Below are 9,543 nucleotides of genomic sequence, written 5' to 3'. Positions count from 1 at the left end.
GGCGGCGGAGCGCGGGGCGCTGGGCGGACCCTGGCGGCCTCCCCGGCGGCGGCGGCGGCGGCGGTGGGAGCTGCCGGAGCTTCGGGGAGGAGGCTGTTTCCTGGAGGGGGCGCACACTCCCCTGAGATCGCCCTTTACCGACCTGAAGCCTTTTCTCTTCTTGTCTTTCAGCCCGGGAAGTGGGGTACCTCTCTATCCTACCCCAAGGGGATGCCCGTGGCATGAGAAGCCCCCAGCCCATAGCTCCGAGTAGTCCTCACCTTGCCCATTTCTAAACCCGCGGAACCCCTAATCCCAAGGAACCCCGGACCCCTTTCCGCAAGAAGTTCTTTCCTTTCATGCATCCCCAGGAGTTCCCCGTTTAAGCTCTTTCTGAGCCTCCTTCGCCCCTAAGGCCATGTCCCAGGTCCGCCTCTCACTCCGTAACCCGAGGAGTCCCCTAGCCGCTACCCTGGGGGCCCAGCCCCTCCTCTCCAACTGCTTCCTCTGCAGGCCTCACCGTCGCCTCCTGAATAACTTTACGCTCCTTGAGACCCTCATCTTCGTGGGGCGGGAGACCCTCCTTCCTTGGGTCACCCGGTCCACCAGACTCTATTCCTCTGAGCCGCGTGGAGGAAGAGGTAAGGAGCGGGGCGGGAGGAGGTCTCAGGGTGTGTGTGTTTGGGCCTGGCCCGGCTTCCCTGTGTCGCACTCCCTCCGGGTCGCTATGCGGACCCCTTCTGTAAATGCGCGGCGGAGGGTGATTTTGGAAGTCACGGTGGCCGAGTGGTTAAGGCGTTGGACTCGAAATCCAATGGGGTTTCCCCGCACAGGTTCGAATCCTGTTCGTGACGGCCGCTTTTTTTTTTTCCTCTTCAAGAGTGTGTGAAGGGAGCCCCTTGTCTTCCACGTGTCTTTCGTGCACTTCCCTTTGTCTCAGAAACAGAAGCCAGAAGGTCTCACCTCTGGATTTGGGGGGAGGGGGCGGGAATGAGGGTGACCATGAGAAGCGTAATTATGCACCACTGTATTGGCTGCTAGGATACAAGGCACTTTCCGAGTTCTGTAACTTCAGCTTTGCAAGCAGAGTTTTGGCATACCTTGTTTCATTCTTTTGGGAGGGCATAGCAAAGGATTTGGTTGAAGAAAGGTTAAGTTTTGTTCGGGAATGTGAATAACTGTTGTGCTATAATAGTCAAAACTGGAGTTTCCAGGTAAAGAGGGCACCTCTGGATTTCATGACCAGACGTCACATCTTGTAGGTCTGATTACAATGAAGACCCTGGAAACAAGGCATTCTCTCACTGGGATTGCTGTGAAGAGCTGCACCTCAGGTATCACAGGGCTAGTGGGGAGTAACCTACTGAATCATGAACGCTGCCAATCTAGCTGGAGCCAGAGTGTGCGAAGATAACTCACTTTTTATTGAGTGCTCATTATGTGTTCTAAGTTCTCCATGTTCCAAGTTCCTAGCTAGGGTATTAATCCTTCTCTAGCCTCTAACCCTCCTGTACTCACCTCAGCTCGTTCTTCCTATTCCCAATTGCTCACTGTGGGGAATATCTAGGATACCTGTTGAAGATGTTCTCTTTGTATTTTATTTCTTGCACAGCCACATCTCCAAGAAGGTTCCCCAGGGGGCAGGGGGTTCAAAGGTGATTCACAGAGCTTTTTACACATTTACACTTTGGAGTTTCCCACCTTCCTATCATTGCTTATGCTGTTTTTTCCACTCATGCTGTTTTTCCCTCACCACTTCCTCCCCCCTGCCCCCCACACCATTATTATTTTCCATCCTCCCCGTCTTTTTACCCCTCCTCTTTGAGGTTCTTGATTACAACAGCTAGAACCTACCACCACCATCCACTAGGTTGAATTTAAGGCATCTCCTTTGACATGCTTCTGCAAAAATTAATTAAAATAAAATAAAACAAGTTACATTATTCTACCTCCTAAATAGTCTCAACTGTGTCCACTTTTCTCAGAGGTGAGTGCAGGCTGGACCCACCACTTGCTGAAGGTAGGGGTACTTTTGAGGACCACATGAGTTGATGTATATAAAGCTTCACTAAAGCATCCACACTACCCCGGTTTAAGGTAGCCTGGGACCTTAAACCCTTCCATGGTTGCTTTTTGTATTTCATGACCTGGTCCCTTTTTTTCTCCCCACTTTTTCATATTCACTACATTTCATCCACTGGTATTCTGTTAGTTCCTGGTGGCATATAGTATTTTTCTGTGTTCATGCTGCTCTCTGCCTGAAATAATCTTTCTCATCCTTACCTTCTTCTCTGTCTCCACTTAAATGTTGGTTCTCCTGGGAAGTCTTCTCTAACCACCTGTCTCCCACCATATCCTATTCTCTAATCTTTCTATGTGAAATCCTTCTTCCCCCATAGAATATACATTCTTGGCACATATAAGCCACTCCAAAAAAACCTTTTTGCGTACATGGATGTTTTTTAACATAGTCATGTGTACATGCTTTAATCTTCACTCAGACTGGACTGTAAGCTTCTTGAGAGTAAGGACTGTGTATTTTATTTGTTTGTACCTCCTCTACTAGGCCTTAGACATAGATGTGATAAAAAAAATGTACTGAACGAACAGAATCTAATAGGTTCTGTACTGGACTTCCTACCAAATCCCATTTTGCACACACTCTCAAATTTAAATATCTGAAGAGCCAAGACCAAAATTGACCAGCAGAGGGCAACCGACAACTATGTTGTGAAGAGAAGAAGGCCCCCATGGTTTACAAAATGGAGGATCTGGATCCAGAATAAACTGGCTGAGGTTGTTTGGTACTTGAGATACTACTTTTCACTCTCAGATGCTTGACTTGTAACTCTGGGGGTGAGAGGCCAAGACTTTGAACCTTCCTGTACAATAGATAATTTCAAATCGGAACCATCCCCATAGCCCACCACCCACACAATTCCTTCACCCTTCCATCCCAACAAATCCTCTCTCTCTATCCTTATATTTCTCTTTGTGTTGCATAACGAGGCCCCCTTTCTCACTATTCTTACGTATTTACTACATTCTACCCACTGGCATTCTTCATTTTCTGGTTCAGTATTTGGCCTTGCTCTTCTGAGCTGAAGTTACCTTCTGCACCTTGGCTTGCAGTCCCACTCATTTCAACCTCCTAAGGAAGCTTCCATGAATATCCTTCCATAACAAGTTAAAATTCTCCTACTCTACTCATTCAATCCTTCATTAATTTAGGACAAACAATACTATACCTTCACTTGACACTTTCAAATCACCATGTTGTTTTCTACTCTTTTTTTTTTTTTTTTTTTGCAGTACGCGGGCTTCTCACTGTTGTGGCCTCTCCCGTTGCGGAGCACAGGCTCTGGACGCGCAGGCTCAGCGGCCGTGTCTCATGGGCCCAGCCGCTCCGCGGCATGTGGGATCTTCCCAGACCGGGGCACAAACCCATATCCCCTGCATCGGCAGGCGGACTCTCAACGACTGCGCCACCAGGGAAGCCCTCTACTCTTTTTTTAAAATAAAATATGTATCCTCTGGGACTTCCCTGGTGGTCCAGTGGTTAAGACTCTGAGCTCCTAATGCAGGGGGCCTGGGTTCGATCCCTGGTCATGGAACTAGATTCCGCATGCTGCAACTAAGACCCGGTGCAGCCAAATAAATTAAAAAGTAAATAAAATAAAATAAAATAAAATGTATACCCTCTGCCTCCAGCTCCATGCTATCTTTAATAGCCTGTGGTAGAAAACTTTGCTATGTTTGAAACCATTGATTTCTTACTGGGCTTGAGAGACATTGTACTTCCTTGCTTTTCTCTTAGAACACTGTTTCTCCATCTCATTTTCTCCCTTCTTCTGTGGAGTTTTACTAAAGCTTCATTCTTTTCCCTCCTCGAGAAAGAGAAACCCCAAGCTACCATTCCAGGCATGGCCTCTCAGCCACACCATCGTCCTATATCTCCAGCTGGCTATATGTCTGCACAGCTGACCTAATGTCACCTAAAACAGGAGTCCCCAACCTTCTTGGCACCAGGGACCGGTTTCGTGGAAGATGGAAGATGATTCTTCCACGGACAGGGGTTGTGGGGGATGGTTCAGGCGGCAGTGTGAGCGATGGGGGGCGGCAGATGAAGCTTCGCTGGCTCGCTCCGCCGCTCCCCTCCTGCTGCGCAGACCCTTACCGGTTGGTCCGAGGCCTGGGGGTTGGGGACCCCGACCTAAAACACAAACAAAACTTTTTCTTTCCCAGAATCACATTCTCAACTTTTTCCATTTGTTAGTACTATTCTCTCAATTCCATCTATTTCCAACCTTAAGAATTATCAGACATTTTCTATTCTGCCATGCCCATCATTCATCAATCATTGCTTCCTCCATCACATCATCTATTTCATGCTTGTGTTACAATGGCCTTCCAGGTGCCCCAGTTTCACCAAACTTAAATATCTAAAACACTGCTTTCATCGTATTAATCCCGTCTAGGAATTTCAGTGCCCTATCTGTTCAAACACATGCTCCTATTATCAATATGCCTTGCCTAAATCACCCATTTTTTAAATCCTTAATTCTTTCCAGTAAGATACCCTAATCTAATCAGGCTGGGTGTCTCCACATCACAGCCTAATTCCTTCCTTCTGTCTCTTCACCTTAAAACCAATGACTAGCTAATGCCACCCTATACTGATTTTTTCAGCTACAAATTCTTAGATCTTAATCCAAATTGCTTTTATGTGACTAAAAAGCTAGTGTGGGGAAATCTAACACACAGGAACTTATTATCCCCTTGCAAGTTGTTGGCTTGTTCCAAATGTTAAGAGGCTTGGATCTCTGAAGTTTATCCAGTAAAGCAAATCATTAGAGGACTTGAGCTGAAATGATCTCAACCTACACTTATTTCAGGAATGCTCTCATAGCACAAAACATTTCTGGAACTCCTTCACAGCTAGTTTATGAGCCACATTTAAATGATTCATTACTTCAAAATTACTTTAAAAAAAAAAGCTGAGCACTAGCCACCTTTATCATGCATCTGTTTTCCAGATTTTGTTCCAGATTACTTCTGGAAGTCCCTAAGGTCACATTCTTAGCTTTCTTCGTGTTCACTCTAGAGGCTGTATTCATTCCTGGAATTTCTTGATCACCTTTGGGAAGATAACTCCCAAATCCACGTCTTTAGCCCTAACTTCTTTCTCTTAAGCTGTAGACCCACATTTCCTTTTTCTGGCTAACCCCCTCTTATGGGGAAGCACTTCCAACCGATTGTTCCCCAAATGAGCTCATTACTTCACCCCTGTAAACCTGCTCATCCTCTTCTCCTCCCTATTCAGGTTAACGACACTGTCCTCTCATTCACAGATTAGAAAACTCTGTCTTTATCTGTGACTCATCTTTAGTTACATGCCCCTTGTTATGTGCACTGGTTGGGAGCCCAGGCTCTGGAATGACTTTCTGGGTTCAAATCCCAGTTCTTACTATTAGCTACGTGAATTTTGTCCTTTGTCTCGGTTTCCCCACATAGAAAATGGACATGATAATAGTCTTTTTTATAAAGCTGCTGGGATGACTAGATGTTTAATATTTAGTCCGTGACTCACGGTACGTGCTCAACCTGGCTGTTAGCCCCTTTCCTCATTGCCAATATCTGATCCTATTTGGAACTCAGCTCCAATGATTCCTGAGAAAACTTCCCTCCTGCATCCCACCAGGTAGATAGTTGACCCCGTTCCTCCTGTTGTCCCACTGTACTTAATTCCTACCTATTAGCAATATGCTATTCTGTATTTCCCGTTATTTGTTCAAGTGTACGTCACCTAAGCTTTAAATTCCTTTCAAGGAATATACAATTATTTGTGTATCTCAAATGCCTAGAACCACGTCTGGCACTTGACTGGTATGCTGTAAATGTTGCCTGAGTGAATCTGGTCAGTTACTAAGGCCTGTTGATTTTTCTCCCCTCATGTCTCTGTCCTCTTTCCTGGTCTATTTCAAGCTCTAATCCTCTCACATGAATTACCGCAAAGCTTACTAATATTGTCACCAAATTTTCATTGTTTTCCCATTGTCATCAGAATCATGAATTGGAAGTCACTCCTCTTCTCAAAAACCTACCTGTAAAACTAAAGTCCAAATTCCCTGCCATGTATTCAAGGCCTACCAAGAATTGTCCCTAAATTATCTTTAGTTTTATCTTCCATCGCTTCCTTCAACAAACTCTATGCTTCAGATTACACTAGTCTCTTCCCTCTTCAACATGTCCTTCACCTTCATTTGTTTTTATTCATGGTATTATCTCAGCTTAAAATAGAGATTGCAAACTCTGGTTGACTCCCAGAGAGATCAGTACCTTACCCAAGGTTACACATCGCAGAGCTGTTGTCCTTGAAGTCTGGGCTCTTAGCCACTCCACTATCTTGCCTTCACATCTCCAGACCAAAACATCTCCAAATATGGCCCACAGGGACCAGAAGCATCATGTGAAAAATGCCAGTCTCTGAGTATCGGGCCCACTAAGCCCCACTCCCAGGTGATTCTGATGAAGTATAGAATTAATGACCTCTGCTCTAGAAATGGATCTTCCCTGACCACCAGATCTAGGGCAGAAACCCTGCTTTGTGTCTGTCCTGACCCTTACCCCAGTTTGTAATTACATTAATTACAGTTTGTAATTACACCTCCCCTTTTCCCAATTTAGTTTTCTCCTAGGACTCATGCTACCAAACATAACATGTTTTTCTTATTATCTTGTTTCTTGTCTGTCTCCTCAACCAGAGTTTTACAGCCAGGAGGGCAGGGGCTTTTGGTTGTTTTGTCACAGCTGTATGTATCTCCAGCACACAGGACAGTGCCTGGAGCTCCATAAGTATGGGTTGAGTAAACTGATGAGTAACTAAAAACAAAAACAAAAACAAAAACCTCTGGTGGATCCTATGTTTTTGTTTTGTTTTATTCTTTTTTTGGCCCACATTAAAAAATATATATATTGAGCCAACATTTAAAAGTTGTGACATTTAGCATAAACATTAGGATGTCCAAAAGTTCTTGAAAAAATAATAGGGGCAATGTTGGGCGCCTGTCCTTGTACAGCGGTGACCAATCAGAGCTGCACTGCCGGCTGCCCATTCGCTCAGGGCACATATTTGTCGCCTAGCCAGTTTCAAAAACCTCTCTCAACAAATACAAGCGTACAGCGAAGAGATTAGGCTAATGGTGGGACAACTGGGCCTATGTCCTGATGTTACACAACATAAAGAACATCTCTCCTGCGATGTCTTTTATCCCCAGAACTGGTTAATTTGAATCTCTCTGACTCTAGGGGATTCCCTGGTGGTCCAGTGTTTCAGACTCTGCGCTTTCACTGCTGAGGGCCCAGATTCAATCCCTGGTCCGGGAACTAAGATCCCACAAGCCACGCAGCGTGGCCAAAAAATAAATAAATAAATAATCTCTGACTCTAGATCGAATCCTGTTTAGGAAAAATAGGGGTTAGAGGAATAAGTTAAAGGACGCTGTGAAAAAAAAAAAAAAAAAAAAAAAAAAAAGGACGCTGTGAAGAAGCAATCAGTCAAATCCGAGACCACTCTCTAAACAACTGGCCCAATTCTCTTCAACAAATAAGTGTTACCAAAAAAAGGCTGTTCCAGGAATCCAGACTGAGAGAGTTAAAACACATAACCTTTTGTAATGGCATGGTTCCTGGATTGGATCCAGGGCTGGACAAAAATCAGCTCTAAAAGTACTTTTCTTAGACCAACTGGGGAAGGGTGAACATAGATTTGTATTAGATTAAGGACACATTGTTAACTTTAAGCATCTGTTATTTTGGCAACGTAGAAAAATGTTCTGAATTTTCAAATGTATATACTAAAGTAAAAAAAACAACAAACCCTCTCTACTTCCCTGCCCACTGTCCTGACCTTAAAAGTCTAGAACAGGTTGGCACATTTTGTGTAAAGGACCAAATAGCACATTTTAGGCTTTGTGGTCTGTAGTTCTATGGCAACTACTCAGCTCTACTGCTGTAATCTAAAAGCAGCCATAGACAATACACATAACATAAATGGGCATGGCTGTGTTCCAGTAAAACTCTTCCCACAAAATCAGGCAGCAGCATGCAACCTGTAGTTTGCCAACCTCTGATCTAAAACAAATACACCTCTTTCCTGGAACCTATCAGAATCAGTGGCTTTATCTTCCCTCTGCTCACATATTGCTTGTAAGATCCACTTCCCACATTTATGATGTCTTCTTATACACTCATCTCAATTAGGGAGTAAGTTCTTTGAAGGTAGGTGCCATTTTGCTACATGAACCACCCCCCCAGCCCCACCCTAGTGAGTTCTTGGCGAATAGATATTCAATGAATACTGTTTCCAAAAAACCAAATCTACCTTAAAAGGAAGATTTGGCATCATTCATGACATTCAAAAGAATGAGCAGCAGGTTCTAAAAGTAATTTTGAAGCTTAAAAAAAAAAAGCACTACCGCTCTCATTAGAGTACATATATCGCCACTTGTGCGCTATACTGTGATACGTTCATCAGTATCTTCTAATCAGACCTCGTATGTATGAAAGTGTAGTCCTGTAACTCCTTATGCTTTTTTTTTTGGCGCCACTCAAGTATCTAGAGTGCTATTAGATTTGTGTTAGGTGCACGATAAATGCTCAACACATTTATAATATGGTACACTGTGGTAAAAGAGTTTTTTTCTCATGATAGGGAGATGTCAGCAAATGCCTACAAAAGGGTTTATCAAGATTTGACAACCACAGCAGGTGCAGCCATTCCAGGTTCCTTTCCTCCTGTGTACTTTCTTGGTTAGGAGACACCGGGGGGTGGAGGCTTCCCTGCCTTCAATGGAATCCCAGATTCCAAAGCAAAGGTGTTTGTGGGACAAGGGGGAAAGGTACTTGCATATCGTCTATAGAAAATGTCCCCAAATCCCAGAACACATAGGGAAGACATGGATATGGAGCAAAGGGTAAACCCTGAAAAGAACACAATTCAGATGACAGGTGAGAGTCAGGAGGGAAGGACGTAGGAGGGTACACAAGGCAAAGAATATATGAGGTGCACACCCCTCCCAGATAGAACTCCTAAAACAGAGGTTAGTTCTAAGACAAGAGTAGGTTACAAAGCAAGGAAGAAGTCAGGGGAATTAAGGTGAGAGAAAGGCCAAAGCAGAGGAGAACCTTCATGAGGGGAGTGATGTGAATTAAGAATTGAGAGAGTTGAGTAAAAGATTTATTATTAGTGCAGTCAACACCATGGAACAGCACATATATAACACAACTAGCAACCTGCAGAGACACTAGTGCAAAGGGTAGGGAAGCCTTAACTGAGCTTCCTGGCTCCATCTTAGGGTGACAACAGGAGGGTATGGGCCTGGGTAAGGCAGGCAGGGGCAGAGGGGAGTGGAAGAAATGTAGTAACCAGACTAAGTATAGCAGCGTTTTCAAATTCCTGAGCACAATGTCCTGGAGCTGGAACATATGACTGTTCCTCACCCCCTTCAAGCTGTATTCCCTCCTCCCCACAGTTCCAGTGGAGCCATGACCCAGCTACCCAGA

At 44.5% G+C, this 9,543-nt stretch overlaps 1 non-coding gene across 1 annotated transcript; it reads left to right on the top strand.

Moving 5' to 3' along the window:
• Positions 1 to 751: 751 nt before the first annotated feature.
• On the top strand, positions 752 to 833 carry TRNAS-CGA (transfer RNA serine (anticodon CGA)). The gene has a single exon. It is a non-coding gene; the product is annotated as a tRNA-Ser (tRNA).
• The last annotated feature ends 8,710 nt before the right edge of the window (positions 834 to 9,543 follow it).

Source organism: Phocoena phocoena, chromosome 11 (genome assembly GCF_963924675.1).
Source record: "Phocoena phocoena chromosome 11, mPhoPho1.1, whole genome shotgun sequence".
Taxonomy (NCBI): Eukaryota; Metazoa; Chordata; class Mammalia; order Artiodactyla; family Phocoenidae; genus Phocoena; species Phocoena phocoena.
The sequence above is the reverse complement of the archived record's forward strand: the minus strand, read 5'-3'. Positions and strand labels throughout refer to the sequence as shown.